Here is a 19161-nt window from a genome sequence, read left to right on the forward strand (position 1 = left end):
ACACACACACACACACAGACACACACACACACACACAGACACACACAGACACACACACACACAGACACACAGACACACAGACACACACACACACACACACAGACACACAGACACACACACACACACACACACACACAGACACACAGACACACAGACACACAGACACACACACACACACACACACACAGACACACAGACACACAGACACACACACACACACACTTACAAATTGAAAACACACCAATAATAATGGTAAAAATCACTCTCCAAGCAATACTGAAATAAAGCAAATTGGTGAAGAAAAGGGTTAGATGACCATTCTGGCTAAATGTCAACTTAATCAGTCTGTTTTTCACAACTTTAATTTAATTTCATGACTTTGTAGGTTATAAATTCAAGTAGTTCTCTGCTATGTGATTCTTCTGGGTCACCTGACATTTTGTAGGGCTGCTTGGTAATATTTAACTGGAGAATAGGTTCCTCTATGATAATAAAGTGGCTTCACTCATATGGCTGGCATCTTGGTCGGAACTTTTGAGCCACCTTTATCTCTACCATCTCAGTCACCTTGGAATTCCAAAGGACTTAACATCAGCAGTATTGTCTCCTCGTGGAGTCAGCTTTCATACACTAAAGTCATTTTAAATGGTTGTCTTGAACTTTTTCTGTTCACTGTTTGTTAAAACCATCACAAACCAGCCTAGATTTAGGATAAAGAAAAATGAAGCTTCCTTCTCAACCGAAGAAGAGCTAAATAATTTGTAGTTCTCTTTACTTTATGATGATAATCTCTTAACTTACTGAAAGTCAACTCATCATTCTGTGGTAAATGTGTATATAATGATAATAAATAAATCAAGTAGCAAAACAGAAGTAAGGTAAAACCTCTAGAAACATGTACAGATGCTGACACACACATAGAAAATCCATGTAATCAAAATCAGAAGCCGTAGTATAAAAGATCTGTAAGGTTAAAATATGGGAAAAACAAACAAACAAACAAACAAACAAACAAACAAACAAACACTAAAGTCACTAACTGTGTTGGTTTGTATATCCTTGGACCAGGGAGTGGCACCATCTGAAGGTGTGGCCTTGTTGGAATAGGTGTGACCTGGTTGGAATGGGTGTGTCACTGTGGGTGTGGGTATAAGATCCTCACCCTAGTTGCCTGGAAGTCAGTCTTCCACTATCAGCCTTTGGATGAAAACATAGAACTCTCAGCTCCTCCTGCACCATGCCTGCCTGGATACTGCCATGCTCCCACCTTGATGATGATGGACTGAACCTCTGAACCTTGTAAGCCAGCCTCAATTAAATGTTTTTTATAAGACTTGCCTTGGTCATGGTGTCTGTTCACAGCAGTAAAACCCTAACTAAGACACTAACCAACCAACCAATCAACCAATGTCCTCTAAAAATACCACTGAGTTGTGGGTTTTTTTTTTTTCAATGTGTTGACCATCTACTGCTGGGCTGGCTTAATTTGCTTCTAGTCCAAATGTACCCCATCAGTATTAAGAAAGCCAAGATTATATTTCAGTGATTTACTTTCAATTAGAAGTAGATGTTAGTTATGAAATTGCCAACTACAAATAATGGTAACAATTGTTATATTAATAAATCCTATTCATAGTTGTACCAAATTAATATGAACATATATTCTATATATACATATAACCGAAGAAGAATGGGAATACGTTTGGTTAGAATTCATTTAGATTTTAAAAAGCCACCATAAAATATAATAAAGGGATTTATAATTTTACAGGGATTGCTGAACTGATCACATACATCCCACTATAAATGAAGTCTCCTGACTAGGTATTTCTTAAACTTAAAGGAAAGTATTCTTTTTTGAAATATGAGGCATTTTATGCTAAACTTGTTTCCATCCTATATTGTTGTAGAATTATTCTCAAATTTTATTTGTGTGTTATGAATATGTTGTTAGTGTTATTTACAGTTGAGAGCAGATTAAACATGTTTTTGTTTGGATTAATTATGAAATTACTGCCCTTGGGATTACTATTTGTGTTTGTTTTTCTTTTTACACATTTAATTTTTCCTCTTGGTAGGTGTTGATTATTACTTTGCTCCAAGTTGCTGAGTTGTTCAGAAATGAAATTGACATTGACTACTCAATATCAAATATGCTGATATGAATTAACAGCATGGAAGGTTTCAATGAAAATGTAATGTCATTTAATGAATTAGCATTTGTAACAAGCAGGCTAAAATATGGTTTAGTAGTTTCTTGACATTGTGTGTTTTTTTTCTCTCTCTCATGTATTATATCCAGACTGCAGTTCCCCTCCCCTCAGTGTCTCCACCCTATCTCCCCTATCTCTCATATCCCCTTCCTCACCAGCCCCACATCCTCTCAATAAAAATCAGGTTTCTCAGGGATATCAACCAACATAACAAGCTGTAATAGGACCAGGAACATAGCGTGTTGTTGTTGTTGTTAATAAAAACAACTCTTGATCTCACTGTGTATCAATGCCTAAATCCCACTAGCACTTGTTCTTGTTCTGTTCTGACCCATGACCCTTCCCCATGCTCCCTGTCTTTGCCTTTCACCTCAGGTGTAGGAGTTTTCACACTGTGTACCTGAAGACTAACTATTCTTCCAGCAATTTGAAAAACTTGAAAGTTAATTATCTTTTGTGATGCTTTAGTTACTATTCTTATTATTGTAAGTAAATATCTGGCAACTTGAGGAGAGATTTTATTTTGCTTACTATAGTTCATTGTAGAGAAGGCATGGTGACTGGAGCAGCTTGTCCCCAGAAGAGGAATGATGCAGGAGCTAAGCAGTGATACAGTGACTGCTCTCATTGAAGTAACAGAGCAAAGGAAGAGCCAGCAGGACCAGAAGAAACAGAGCTAACCTATAACCCTCAAAAAGCATCCTCTGAAAGCTAAACAACATGTTTAAAAGGTGCATAATCTCCCCAAACAATGCCAACAGCTGGGGACAAGGTGTTCAAGTATCAACATATAGGATTGTATTGGTTAGGGTTTTACTGCTATGCACAGACATCATAACCAGAGAAACTCTTAAAGGACAACATTTAACTGGGGTTGGCTTATAGGTTCAGAAGCTCAGTCCATTATCATCAAGGCAGAAGCATGGTATATCATCCAGGCAGACATGGGGCTGGAAGAGTTGAGAGTTCTACTTTTTCATACAAAGGCAAGCAGGAGAAGACTATCTTCCAGGCAGCTAGGACAAGGATCTTAAAGCCCATGCCCACAGTGACACACCTACTTGAAGGCCAACAGCGCCACAGCTTCTTCAACAAGGCCACACTTCCAAATAGTTCCACTCCCTCAACCAAACATATTCAAAACACCACAAGAAGATATTTATATTTATTGTACAACACATGGAGAAGTCATTAGTGTCCTCTGGAGTCTAACGTTAGTGGTCACTGTGCAGCATTTTAAATCCTATGACCATTCTTCATATTTTCTATGTAACTATACAGCATGTTCTGTCCATCTGTCCAACAACTCATACAACCTCATGGGCACCTTGCTACTGCATCATATATGAAGTGAATGTCTTCACCTACTAGGTGTTGGCTTTCTCTGATAGCACAACACTGATGACAGTATATTCAAAAGATAGAAGTGTAGGGTGTAGAAGCAGACCAGAAACCATCTCTCTTTTCTTCCAGTGGCCTGATAACTGGGAGACAATTTCCTAAGGCTCTCAGAGGTTTGTTGAAGGACAGAATGCCCAGGTTCCCATGATAGTGAACAATACACTTCATTGGCTTTCTCCATTGAATTCCCTGTCTCATTCTTGTTTCTAACTCTGGCACATTTGAGTACATCCCTTTAGCATGTTTACTTGCACATGAATTCTTATCTCTTAAAAGACTCGTGAAACCCAGTTTTTGCACTTAAATTGCTGATAATGTGTTAAAATGTAATTGTAACATGTTTCTTCATAATCAACCTGAGCATTCCAATATGTGAAACTTGTTTTCAGTACAAAGGACCATCTATCTTTATCTTGTTCTTTTTTTTTTTAGGTATTTCTTTCTTTCTTTTTTCTTTTTTTTATTTTTTATTAGGTATTTTCCTCGTTTACATTTTCAATGCTATCCCAAAGGTCCCCCATACCCACCCCCCCAATCCCCTACCCACCCACTCCCCCTTTTTGGCCCTGGCGTTCCCCTGTACTGGGGCATATAAAGTTTGCTTTAATCTTTCTCTGCATGTATATCTATGGCCTTTGCTCACTTGGCATCATAACAAGAAATTTTGGAAAAACATTGTCTGCTTCTGAATTTAGATGTTAGACAAAGGTATTTTGAGTCCTATATACTTCATATTTTTTCCATTAAAGTTAGTTAATTTTCATTCCTTTTCTAAATAATGATTTATGATAAACTTTATAGAAATCATGTCAATTTTTATTCTGTGTAATTATAAGTATAGTGGTCTTAACATATCAATAAATTAATCATTTGTGTTTTCATTCTCCAAAAGCTACCATGCTCCTCTAATATTAAATGGGACATTCCAGAAATAATTCAAATTTTAAAATATTAACTACTTTCAGTAGTATTATAAAGAATTATATTACCTTTTCTGTGCATAGATGTAAATGATCACTTCATATTCATATTTTATGTGCAACCTTCTTATGATTACTTGGTAACATTCTTAATTATAAGATTTATTTTTATGCCTTGATGCTTGTATTTTTATGTAATTCTTATGTAAAAGTTCACTATATTAGTTACCTTGGTTCATATAATCACATAGTCATTGCACTATTTCACCTCACTAATTTAACATAAGAAGTGTAATATAAAAACAATAGTTGTAGTTAATTTCCATTAATGACCTTGCTGTGTTTTAATTTGTATATGCAGCATACTTGTCAACACTTTTGGTGCCACTGTGTTTCTCTGGTACTTTTGATCTAGGGAATGTTGCCTAATACCTAACAAATCATGTTCCTTCATGTGTGTAGCATTCAAAATTCTACAAGCAGAGTGTCACAAATACTCATCAACCAGCGCTCCTCAGTATGTGATTTCTATAACCACAGGAGTTTCCACCTCTGCTCCAGTTCCCAAATAAGTACTTAGAGGCTTATTATTTATTGACAATACTTATGGATTTTGCTAGGTGTGCTCTCAGACTAGCTTGTAACTCAGTTATGCTGCTTAAACTATTCTGTCTCCCGGCTGGCTACCTCTTCTTAGTTTCATACATTCGACTTCCTAAGAGTCCTGGTGATGAATTTATGCTTCTGACTATCCCACAGCATTCCAATCTCTCTACTAGAACTCCCACCTTCTACTTCCAGCCTTTTACTATTATGCCATCAACGTTTTTATTGACAGGTGATTCTTCCACATAGGACACAAACTATTATCCATACATCTCCTTCTTTCAGTCCAATAGAAGGCTCTTTCTTTAACATCAATGTAACATTTACAATAAGAAAGGACCTAGATATAGCTGTCTCTTGTGAGGCTATGCCAAGGCCTAGCAAACACAGAAGTGGATGCTCACAGTCAGCTATTAGATGGATCACAGGGCCTCAATAGAGGAGTTAGAGAAAGTACCCAAGGAGCTAAAGGGGTCTGCAACCCTACAGGTGGAACAACAATATGAACTAACCAGTACCCCCCGGAGCTCGTGTCTGTAGCTGCATATGTATCAGAAAATGGCCTAGTCGGCCATCATTGGAAAGAGAGGCCCATTGGTCTTGCAAACTTTATAAGCCTCAGTACAGGGGAACGACAGGGTCAAGAAGTGGAAGTGGGTGTGTAGGGGAGTGGTGGGGAGGGTATGGGGAACTTTTGGGATAACATTGGAAATGTAAATGAAGAAAATACCTAATAAAACAAATAAATTTAAAAAAATAAAAAAATTAAAAAATTAAAAAAAAGAATAATGTCCAGTCCATCTGTGGCAAACTTGAAGAAAGTATTCCATAATCTATTTTATCTTGGTGAGTCCAAAGTTTTGTACTTAAGTCACTTTTTATCATAACACTCATTAAAACCTAAAAACATCTTTTTAAACTTTAAAACAGTTTTTAAAATTCTAATCAATTTAACTCTAATTATGAGACTATAATTATCTAGTCTCCAGTCCCATTAGTGATCTAAGAAGGATAAATATTACTCGAGTAAACATGAAGTGCATAGAGCAAGCAGGTTTCAAAACTATAGAAATGACCAAGGCTGCTAGCTAACCCAAGGTTAACCCAAGGCTCCTCTGCAACATTGGAACATCATCTTTGGCCTTTTGGCTCAATTAGAGCCAATATCTGACAGAAATTTCTCTTAACCAAGGACTACCTACCTTGTCTTGGTAAAACTTGACTTCCCTGCGTCCTGTTTGTCCAGTTTGTAGAGCATATCAGCAGTTGAAGCAAGGACAGTTTCTTACCGAGTGACAGCTTGCCACATTTGAGGCAAACTTCATAGAAGATGCTTCAATACTCACTATTTTATTTGAAGTAGAATAGGGTTGTTTCCTAGAGCAGGCATATTGCACTTTCATGAAAAGCCTATGTTAAAAAAAAAACTTTAAATGCCTTATTCTTGGGTTTTTAAAGACCATTTATTTATTATAGTATATCTGAATCAGGAAACATCGCTTGTTTCTAGCTATTTATTATCTGTTTAACCTACAAAACTTATTTCCATAAATGACTACATTAGACTACTAAGAACATGAGTTTGCTTGAACACTAACTTGTAGTTCTTAATCATTCTAAACAGTTTGGAATAACAGCTTTCAAAAGACTAGAATTTCACACTGCAATTTTAAAGAGTTGTAAACATACAATACCTTATACAAGAGTTAAAATTTATATAATATTGCAGCAAAGTAAACTTAAATTTGTATTAATATACAAACCCCATATCAATCTAATATTTGACTTGTTGATGTTCTTTTCTCTAAAAGTAATTCAATAATCTTTTGAATTATCTTTTTTAACCTATTATCCCTATATTGGCTCTATTTTTGTTTTTTTTTTTTTTTTTTTTTTTTTACTTTTCTTCCTACATTTTTACTTTAACACTAGTTAGGGGAGAAACAATGAGAGAAAAGGAAAAAAAGAAATCCCTGAATCTAACCTCTTTTATTTTGTTTTCTCTCTGATCAAGACCAGTAATAACTTGTGACCAACCCCTTTAAAACAAAGACAAACATCCATCACCTATCAAATGACAAAAAACTCACCCTCCCCATTTTGGGGGGAATGAGGCATCATTCTTTAAAAATTGCTTCCTACTATCTGGGGATGACATTCTCTTTTAGAAGCCATAAGAAAACCGAGACATCAGCTAAGTCCTAGGAACGCAGCCATATCATTGGTGTTCTAGTCCTTTCATGAAAGTGCACGCCAAAACTGAAGTCTTGAGAACAGTTTATGATGCTGGACTATCTATGTAGCCATACAGAAGTTTTTTGGATGCTGATTTTTTAAGGAAACAAAGCAGTCTGTGGTTGTATCACCTGGCCTACTTGTCTTCTCTTCTTTGGTGTCTTCTTCTCTTTTTATTCTGCAAACACGTAAACTTTCAAAAGCAATATACATTTCAGCATTAGCATATACATAGAATGTGCAGGGTGTAAAATTCAGTTAAAAAATCATTTTTTTCCTCTATATTCAAGCAAGAAAATGTCATCAAGTTTTATAAGTCCGTCTGGACTACGTATTCAAACGGCAATACAAATCTCCACGCATGCCCTTTGATAGGATGGCATGACAAATCCCAAAGACTCTGTAGCCAAAAGGATGTATCGTCTATGCAGAGACGTTCCTGTCGGAGCCAGTCTCAGGCCTATCTCATATCCTAGGCAATTAACACAATCTCCTCTTTGAATTTTTTCAGGAGTAAGGTGCAATCCCTAGGAAACCAAATTTCTTTTAACTTCATCAAACAGGGTATTTATATCTAAATCTGCCAGTAAAATGCCATCCATATGATGGTAAATTATAGACTGAGGAAATTGCTAGTGAGTAACCATTGTTGTATAACATATTGGCACGAGGTAGACGGTTTTAACATTTCTTGCAGCAAGATTCTCCTTTGGTATGTTTTTGTTAGAGAACTATTATTTTAAATAGGTGCTGAGAAAGCAAACCTTTCTCTATCATGCTATTTTAAAGGAATTTTGGGGAAAAAAAGCAATCTTTAAATGAATCATTATAATAGGCCATGATTTAGGTAACAAGGAAGGCCATGAGTTTCTAGGTTGTAATGAGCCCACTGGCAGAATGCTTTTATTGATGGTTCTCAGATCTGTTAACAGCTCCATTTTCCAGATTTCATTTTCATTAAAAACAGAATTCTAAGGACTGGTGCACTCTTTTATATATTGAGCCTCCAGCAGCTCTTGGACTACTGGTTCTAGTGCTTGTAACTTTCCTTTAGTCACAGGGCATTGTTCTACCTACAAAGGTTTGTCAGTTTGCCACTTTAGTGGTAAGGCAGATTATAATCTACCAAAAGTGGCTCTCCCATATAGAGCTGAAGAGTCAGCCATGGTTATATCATTTATGGACAGCACTCACAGTCTGTTAACTGTCTTTTTTTTTTTTTTTTTTGGTTAGGATATTCTCCTCCTTTATAGCCAGTCTCTAAAACTGGAGAGTTTCTTTTCTTTTCTTTTTCTTAAGTATAGAATAGAGTTTATTTGGGGCATGGGGAGGGGAATTGAGAGAGTAGTAGAGTCAGAGAAAGGAAGAAAAAGGGAGACAGTAGATAAGTGGAGGCCAGCCATGACCACGTGGAGAGAGGAGGGAAGGGAACTTGGAGAGAGAGAGGGAGCACAAGGGGGCAAGAGGCAAGAGAGAGGCAAGAGTGTAAGAGCAAGTTGGAGAATTCCTAATCTGCAGTTTTCACTGTTGCAATAGATCTCTTCCTAATAGATTTATGGCTGTATTAGCCAGATATGGCCTTAATTTTACTATTGACTTTCGGTCATTTGCATTTATACCATTTTTGACTTTGTTTTGCCTGAGACAATGTACCAGTTCCTAGCAGCTCTGTAGATACCTTTGAAGTGACCAAGATGGATTCCAGGAATCTTGTGATAATATTATAGTTACATCTGCTCCTGTATCCATTAAGTCTTTAATCTCCATTCCATATAACTGCAATTTTAACTTAGGTCTCTTATCATTTACAGTAGGTTGCCAAAATATGGTTTTATTTCTATCTTTAGAATCACTTATTTTATTCATGGGAGCTGGTATATCTTTTACATGGTTTGTTTAAGTTTTGAGTATCCCTGTTTGACATCTTGGTCTTTGATTTTTCTACTTGTTTTTCAAAAGAGACTTTCCTTGTTGGATAGGAAATGAATGGCTCATGTTGGTTTTTGTTGAGCCTTGAGCAAAGCCCCTCAATCAGTTTTCTGACATTAAGGAATTGCCTCAATATCTTTGGATGACCTACATTCATGAGTCTAATGATGTTCCTTCCACAACTTTTGCATTTCAGAAGCTTTCTCTCTGAATTATTATAGAAGAGTTTATCCTTAGGAACGGTTGTCTACAGTCCTTTAGGAAATGATCTGAATTTTCAAAGCAATAGGCATTTTGTTCATATCATCTGTAATTGTTGTCTAACAGCAACTGAATTGTGAATATTAAATTCTGTATCTATATTAGTTGTAATCCATTCATAAAGAGATGTGGATCTGGCCCTTAAAGGTCTAAAGCTCTAACAATGATTTTTTTTTCATTCAGCATTAGAAATTTCAAAAGCTGGAGGGTCAGTTAAAATCTCTAGCAGTTGCATCTGATATTGCTCCATTTAGAGCTGTAGTTAATCATTGTAAAAATCTAGTAAATGATTCATATAAACCGGGGTTATCTTGTAAATTGCTCAGTTCACCCTTGTTACTCAAACCTCCGAAGAATTTAAGGCTATTGTGTAATACTGTTCTAGGACAGCATCATCAAGGGTAATCTGCACTCTCAATTCAGAATATGGATCTTTACTTAGTAACAGATACTTGACAACATCAATGCTTCTTGTCTTATTAAGTTGTTCCATAAATTAAACCTTATCTTTTGACCATGTCAGCCATTGCAGTTGAGAGCCAGGCTCTAAAATGGTTTTCATCAAAGCTCTCCAATCTTTACAAATTATACAATTTTGCATGGCCCAGTTATTAAGTTACAGCTATGACTAATGCAAGCTATTGATCATTATTGTTTCTTTAAAATATTTTAAAATCTTGTGTCTCTATAGATTACCACCAAATTCTTGATAACCCTGAAAATTTTTCTCATTTTCATCTAGTTGCCTTATCAAGGCTGAAAAATTATTTTAGATTTTTAAACAGATATAGACTGCCTTTGTGCAATCCTGTTACAAGGTGGTACTGTAGTCTTTAGTTTGGATACATCTGATTTTCCTTCATGATTCAAAGGATTGTCTAAATTTTGTTCTACTATATGTAGTTTATCAAGGAGTTTTCTGTCATTTCTCTATATAATTCTGCTTTCTTCTGATCGCTCTTTAAGACAATATATAAAATTTCAATTGTTACTGAAAAACAATTAATTGTATTTGGACACGTGAAACAAAACCATATGGGGTCCAGATACATTGGGTCATTGCATTTTCTATTTTTAAACACAGAATATACTTTTCTTCCTTATCTCTAACGTTTTCCTTAAGGACTTCCATGTAGTTTTTTCAAGTCTTTTGACTTTGGCGCTTTTCCCACTGTACTCAAATGTCTATAGCTGGTTTCTGCCAAGCCTCATTGGGGCTTAGCTAGCACTGCCTATCACATAGGCTGCTGGCTTCTGGTTCTCCTTTCTCTGTTCTGATGGACACTGGGCAGTTTTAGGCATTTAGGTGGGCCCCAATGTCCTGCTGTACTGTACTGGGTCTCCTCTATTACTTTTGTTCACTGTGGAAGGTGGCTCTGGGCTGCATTGTGGTGTAGCCTTTTCTGGCTCTAGATCTTGAAGGTTTTCTCCACAGGCACACACTCATTTCCCAGGGTTCCAAGCTGTTCAGCCTTTCTGCCATGAATGGGAAATGAACTAAGATTTCAGCCTGAGAGATACCATGGCAGAGTTCCCTCAAGAACTTCCCCATGCAGATGATTGCACTGAATCATGATATTATAAAATCTCCAAGTGTTATTCCTTGTGATGTATAATTCTAGTTATTTAACAACATTCTTTCCCACATTAAAAAATGTCTTAAAACATCTTTCTGAATTTTTTTCTGGTCCAGTCTTAGCAGTATGCTATTTTTTTCCCTACATTTCATTTGTTGTATGGTAAGAACCACCAATTTTTTCTTCACAAAATATTAGAGTAGTGAAGTGCCACTTAATATTCATTGAGTGTGTGCTATTTCCTCCAAGATTTTATTTAAAATGTATTATTATTTTCCATTTTACTTGTTTGTTTTTTGTTAAGACAGAGTCTTGCTGTGGAGCTCAGGCTTGTCTGGTATTTGTGAGCCTCTTCTTTCCACCACTAAAGTAGTGAATTCACAGTTATGTATTGCCACACAGAGCTACATTTATTTATTTTTTAAAATTAATTTCAATACTATTCTTCTGTCTATTCTTGCTCAATTATATTTGTCTTGTTTATTGTTTTTTAAAAGCCATAAATTCAAAATGAATTATCAGCCCTTTTTGTTCTTAAACACACACACACACACACACACACACACACACACACACACACACACACACACAAACTAACACTACTAAAATCAAAATAACAGGAATTAACGATTGTTGGTCACTAATAACTCTCAATATCAATGGATTCAAGCCCCAAATAAAAAGACACAAGCTAACAGAATGGATATAAAAACAGAATCGTTTATTCTGGAACATAAAGAAACACACCTCAGAAACAAAGTTCAACAGTACCTTAGAATAGAGAGCTGGAAAAAGTTTTCTATCTAATGGGCACAAATAGAAAGCTGAAGTAGCCATTCTAGTATCAAATAATATAGACTTTCAATTATTAATCAGAAGAAATGGGGGAAGACTCACCATATTAATCAAAGGAAAAAAATCCACCAAGATGACATCTTAACTCTAAACACATATGCCCTGAATGCAAGGAAATTCACATTAATAAAAGAAACATTACTAAAGCTTAAAGTACACATCAAATCTCACTTATTAACAGTGGGAGACTTCAATATTCAGCTCTCACCAATGGACAGGTCATCAAGACAAAAACTAAACAGGGAAATAATGAAATTAACAGAGTCTTCGATTCAAATGGACCTACCTAATAACTATAGGACAGTTTACTCAAACACAAAAGAATATACCTTCTTCTTAGTACCTCATTATGCCCTCCTCAAAATTGACCATAGAGTCAATCACAAGGCAAGCCTCACAGTTACAAGAAAGTTAAAGTAACTCCTTGTATCTTTTTTTTTATTACGTATTTTCTTCAATTACATTTCCACTGCTATCCCAAAAGTCCCCCCCACTCCCCTACCCACCCACTCCCATTTTTTGGCCCTGGCATTCCCCTGTACTGGGTGGGGCATATAATGTTTGCCTGACCAATGGGCCTCTCTTTCCAGTGATGGCCGACTAGGCCATCTTTTAATACATATGCAGCTAGAGTCAAGAGCTCTGGGGTACTGGTTAGTTCATAATGTTGTTCCTCTGATAGGGTTGCAGATCTCTTTAGCTCCTTGGATATTTTCTCTAGCTCCTCCATTGGGGGCCCTGTGATCCATCCAATAGTTGACTGTGAGAATCCACTTCTGTGTTTGCTAGGCCCCGGCCTAGTCTCACAAGGGACAGCTATATCACCATCCTTGCAACAAAGGCTTGCTAGTGTATGCAATGGTGTCATCGCTTGGAGGCTAATTATGGGATGGCTCCCTGGATATGGCAGTCTCTAGATGGACCATCCTTTTGTCTCAATGTCCCTCAACAGAGGAATGGATACAAAAAATGTGGTACATTTACACAATGGAGTACTACTCAGCTATTAAAAAGAATGAATTCACGAAATTCCTAGGCAAATGGTTGGACCTGGAGGGCATCATCCTGAGTGAGGTAACCCAATCACAAAAGAACTCAAATGAAATGTACTCACTGATAAGTGGATATTAACCCAGAAACTTAGTACAGAAAGATATAAGGTACAATATGTAAAACATATGAAACTGAAGAAGAACGAAGACCAAAGTGTGGACACTTTGCTCATTCTTAGAATTGGAAACTCCTTGTATCTTATCAGACCACCATGGATCAAAGATGAACTTCAACAATAGAAATAACAAAAGACTATAATTGAACAACTCTCTACTTAATGATTACTGGGTAAGGGAAGAAATAAAGAAAAAAAATAAAGACTTTCTAGAATTCAATGAAAATGAAGGGACAACAAATCCAAACTTAGAGGGTACAGTGAAAGCAGTGCTAAGAGGAAAGTTCATAACAACAGGTGCCTTCATAGGTAAATGGAAGAGTTCTTATATTAACAATTTAAAGTGCACATGAAAGCTCTAGAAACACAAAGAACAAAACAAGCACATCTAAGAAGAATATTCAGTAGGAAATAATCAAACTAGGGGCTGAAATCAATCAACTAGAAACCAGGAGAACAATAAAAAGAATCAATGCAACCAATAGCTGGTTCAACTTAGCCACACTAACTTAAAACCAGAGAGATAGTACCGAAGTTAACATAATCAGAAATGAAAAGGAAGACAGCAACAGACACTGAAGAAATTCAAAGAATCATTAGGTCTTGTTTGACAAGCTTACACGCCACAAAATTGGAAAATTTAAAAGAAATGTATAATTTTCTAGACAAATACCCCTTAATAAAGTTAAATCAAATTCTAGTAAACTATCTAAATAGTCCAATAACTCCTAAGGAAATAGACACAGTCATTAAAAGTCTCCCGACTTAAAAACAAAAATAAAAACAAAACAAAAACAACACCCAGGGCCAGATAGTTTTAGAAAAGCATTCTTACAAACTTTCAAAGATAGTTAATACTAATACTCCTTAAACTATTAAACAAAATAGAAACAGAATGTACATTGGCAAATGCATCCTCTGATACCTAAACCACACAAAGACTCAACAAAGAAAAAGAACTTCAGAATGACTTATTTTATGAATATTGATGCAAAAATACTCAATAGAGTTCTCAGAAATGAAACAAAGAACACATTAAAATCATTATCCACCATGACCCAGTAGGTTTTATCCCAGTAATATAGAAATGGTTCAATATATAAAAATCCATTAATAGGATTTTATTAATTGTGGATTAATAATATAACTGAATTGAAAGGAAAAAAGTCACATGATCATCTCACTACATTAAAAAAAAAAGCCTTTGACAAAATCCAAAACCTTTTCATGTTAAAATTTTTGAAAAGATTAGGGATACAAGTTGTAAACTTAAATATAATAAAACCAATGTACATCAAGCCAATAGCCAATTTTAAATTAAATGGAGAGGAACTTAAAGCAATTCCACTAAAATCAGGGCAAGGCAAAGCTGTCCACTCTATCTATTCAATATAGAACTTGAAGTTTTAGCTAGAGCAATAAGGAAACTCAAGAAAATCAAGGGAACACAAATTTAAAAGGAAGAAATCAAAGTATTGTATTTTGCATATTATTTCATATTATATTTGCTTATGATATTATAGTTTACATAAGTAACTCCCAAGATTCTACCAACAAATGCTTATAGCTGATAAACTGTTTCAAGAATGAGGCTTGATATATAATATAGAAAATCAACTCAAAAATTTCTGGAGGCCTCCTTTATACAAATTATAAACAGGCTAAGAATTAAATTAGGAAACAATGCCCTTTGCAATAGACACAAATAATATTAAATATATTGGTGTGACTCTAATCAAGATTAACTGTACCTGAAAGACCTATATAACAAGAACTTCAAATCTCTGAAGAAAGAAATTGAAGAAGACCTCAGAAGATGGAAAGATCACCCATGCTCATGGATTGGTAGGATTACACAGTCAAAAAGGCCATCTTACCAAAAGGAATCTACAGATCCAATGCAATCTCCATCAAAATTTCAACAATTTTTATAGACCTTGAGACAGCAATTCTCATCTTCATATGGGAAAGCCAAAAAACAAAAATCAAAAAAAAAAAAAAAAAACCAATAAACAGGATGGCTAAAACAATCCCTATTGTTAAGCTATACCACAGAGCAATAGTAATTAAACCCACATAGCATTGCTTTAAAAACAGACATGTTGTACAATAGACTGGAAGAACCAGAAATAAATGTACACACACCACTGGCAACTTGACATTTGATAACAAAACCAAACCGTACAAAGGAAATAAGAAGGGATCTTCAACAAATGATGTTGGGCTTTCTACATATGTACATGTAGAAGAATGCAAATAGATCCATATTATTATGCTGCACAAAACTCAAGTCCAAGTAGATTAAATGTCAACAAAAAACAGACACACTAAATCTAATAAAAGACAAAGTGGGGGAACCGCCTTGAACTCATTGGCACAGGAGATAAATTTCTCAACAGAACTGCAATAGTTCAGGCACAAAGATCAACAATTAATACATGAAACCTCAAGAAACTGAAAAGCTTTTGCAAGTCTAAAGACACCATAAATACAACACAATAGCATCCTAAAGAATGGTAAAAGATCTTTAACAGCCCTACATCTGACAGAGGACCAATATCCAAAAATATAAAGAATTTAAGGAATTAGACAACAAATCAAATAACCCAATTAAAAATGAAGTACAGAGCTAAACAGAGAATTCTCAACAGAAAAATCTTTAATGGCCAAGAAGTACTTTTATTTTTATTTTTATTTTTGAAATCTATTGTTAAGTTTTATTATCACATTCTTTATGAGTTTTTTTATATATGTTATTGACGAATGCAAACATGTATTTTTTTTTACCTTCTTCTTTTTTTTATTACATATTTTCCTCAATGACATTTCCAATGCTATCCCAAAAGCCCCCCATATTCTCCCCCACACTTCCCTACCCACCCATTCTCATTTTTTTGGCCCTGGCATTCCCCTATACTGGGGCATATAAAGTTTGTGTGTCCAATGGGCCTCTTTTTGCAGTGATGGCCAACTAGGCCATCTTTTGATACATATGTAGCTAGAGTCAAGAGCTCTGGGGTACTGGTTAGTTCATAATGTTGTTGCACCTACACGGTTGCAGATCTCTTTAGCTCCTTGGATATTTTCTCTAGCTCCTCCATTGGGGGCCCTGTGATCCATCCAATAGCTGACTGTGAGCATCCACTTATGTGTTTGCTAGGCCCCTGCCTAGTCTCACAAGAGACAGCTATATCTCGGTCCTTTCAGCAAAATCTTGTTAGTGTATGCAGTGGTGTCAGCGTTTGGAAGCTGATTATGGGGTGGATCCCTAGATAAGGCAGTCTCTAGATGGTCCATCCTTTTGTCTCAGCTCCAAACTTTGTCTCTGTAACTCCTTCCATGGGTGTTTTGTTCCCAATTCTAAGAAGGGGCACAGTGTCCACACTTTGGTCTGCATTCTTCTAGAGTTTCATGCATTTGGCAAATTGTATCTTATATCTTGGGTATACTAAGTTTTGGGCTAGTATCCACTTATCAGTGAGTACATATTGTGTGAGTTCCTTTGTGATTGCGTTACCTCACTCAGGATGATGCCCTCCAGGTCCATCCATTTGCCTAGGAATTTCATAAATTCATTCTCTTTAATAGCTGAGTAGTACTCCATTGTGTAAATGTACCACATTTTTTGTATCCATTCCTCTGTTGAGGGGCATCTGGGTACTTTCCAGCTTCTGGCTATTATAAATAAGGCTGCTATGAACATAGTGGAGCATGTGTCCTTCATACTGGTTGGGACATCTTCTGGATATATACCCAGAGGAGTTATTGCTGGATCCTCCGGTAGTACTATGTCCAATTTTCTGAGGAACCGCCAGACTGATTTCCAGAGTGGTTGTACAAGCTTGCAATCCCACCAACAGTGGAGGAGTGTTTCTCTTTCTCCACATCCTCGCCAGCATCTGCTGTCACCTGAATTTTTGATCTTAGCCATTCTGACTGGTGTGAAGTACTTTCATAATATTCAATGTCATTATTCATCATGGAAATGAAAATCTAAATGACTCTTAGTTCCACCTTATATCCTTCAGAATGGCTAAGATAAAAACTCACCCATAAAACCTTCAACCTCAAATTTGTCCTGCCACAAGATGTGCAAGGATAAAGATGGCGCAGTGATTGAGGGAATGGCCAGACAATGACTGGCCAAACTTTAAACCCATTCCAAGGCAGAGAGCCAACCCCTGACACCAATAATGATATTCTGACTATGGTTACAGATAGGAACCTAGAATAACTATTGCCTGAGTGCCTTCATACAGCAGCAGATGAAACAGATGCAGAGACCCATAGCTAAAAATCAGGCATTGTTCAAGGACCATTGTAGAAGAATCAGGAATAGAATTGAGATAGCTAACCAGAGAACATACAGGGTCTGGATCTAGCCCTCTCCCCCATTTGTAACAGATATGCAGCATGGTCTTCATGTGAATCCTCTAACAATTGGAACAGGGGCTGTCTCTGACTCTGTTGCCTGCTATTGAATCCCCTCCCCTTACCTGGACTGCCTGATTGGGCCTCAGTGTGAGAGGATGTGCTTAGTCAGCTAGGACTGCATATCCTGTGTGAGATAGTATCAAAGGTGAGCTTCCCCTTCATTAAGGAGAAGGGAACAGAGTAATGAGGAAAAGGATTTGTGAAGACAGTACTGGGAATAGAGGAAGGAAGAGGGCATCTGTGATTGAGATGTAATCTGAGTAAAAAAAAATATGAAAAGAAATAAAGAGAATATAAGACAGTGGTTCTCAACCTATGTGTTGAGATCACTTTGGGGACAAGTGACCTTTTCTCAGGGGATGTATATAAAATATTCCACAGATCATATATGTGCATTTTGATTCATAACAGTAGCAAAATTATAGTTATGATGAAGTAACAAACAATTTTATGGTTAGGTGTTACCTATGAGAAGCGATGAAAGGGTCACAGCCTTAAGAAGGTTGAGAACCTTTGAAGGGGAAACAAGGCAGTGGGAAAGAAGGAAGGTATTTAGGCTTTTGGCTTATAGAGAAATTGTACCACATGTTATTTATTGAAACACTTCTTCAAGAAAAGCACCTTTTGTCTTATAAAGATTTTATTTACAAGTTGGCTAGAAATACTTGGGAAATGTTTTCTTTCACTGGTGTCAATCTTTGTTATCTGAATGATAAATTGTTTTTATAAACACAATCATTTACACTTTGAAATTTCAGACCTAGCTATTATATATAAGAAAAGTAATTGTCTCAAAAAATAGCTCTTAATATTTTCCATTTGTTGTTTACTGCTGGCAGAAAATTTCAAGTAGAAAATGTAAAACAAGGATTAATTTAGATATCCCATGAACTGGCTTAGCACTTCATATATGCAACATGGTCATTGTCCTCTAAAGTTGTAAAATTTAGCCTGTCAAGTTAAAAATCTGAAAACACTTGAGAAGCAAGATGGGCCATTTCTGGAATGAACCACCTCTCCTGTCCCACCAGCAGAGCCAGTAACAGTGCAAACAAGCTCCGTACATTACTTACTGGCTCATGGCTTCAAGCCTAAACTAATGGCTGTGAAGACCCCACTGGAAGGTACTATTGTGTGAAGTAGTTTGGGGATTATCAAGTGCTACAACTTTCAAGTGTTACCTCAAGAAGCACACACTGTGCAAATGCATTCTATAATATTTATTGTTCCAGCATTTGCCAGAGGAGATGACTTCTTTCTTATTCAACTTTCATCAGCTCTAGTCAATGACAGTCCTCAGCTGTTTTCTCAGTCCTACAAGTAACCAAGTTGCCAGAGACCTTAGACTGAATTCAAACTTCTGATTAGGAATTTTGTGAATTATCAGTGAGGACATAATGTGAAACTGTCTCTTACATTATGACTCAAAGGTATTTAAAGGAATTCTGTATGTTAACTGGAAAAAAATGTTGGTAAGATTATGCCTTCTTTGAGTGTTTTAGGGCATAAGTCTGTGGTAGTGCACTTTGTGACCTATCGTAGCTTTGGCTTGTATGGGGCTA

Source organism: Mus musculus, chromosome 4 (genome assembly GCF_000001635.26).
Source record: "Mus musculus strain C57BL/6J chromosome 4, GRCm38.p6 C57BL/6J".
Classification (NCBI taxonomy): Eukaryota; Metazoa; Chordata; class Mammalia; order Rodentia; family Muridae; genus Mus; species Mus musculus.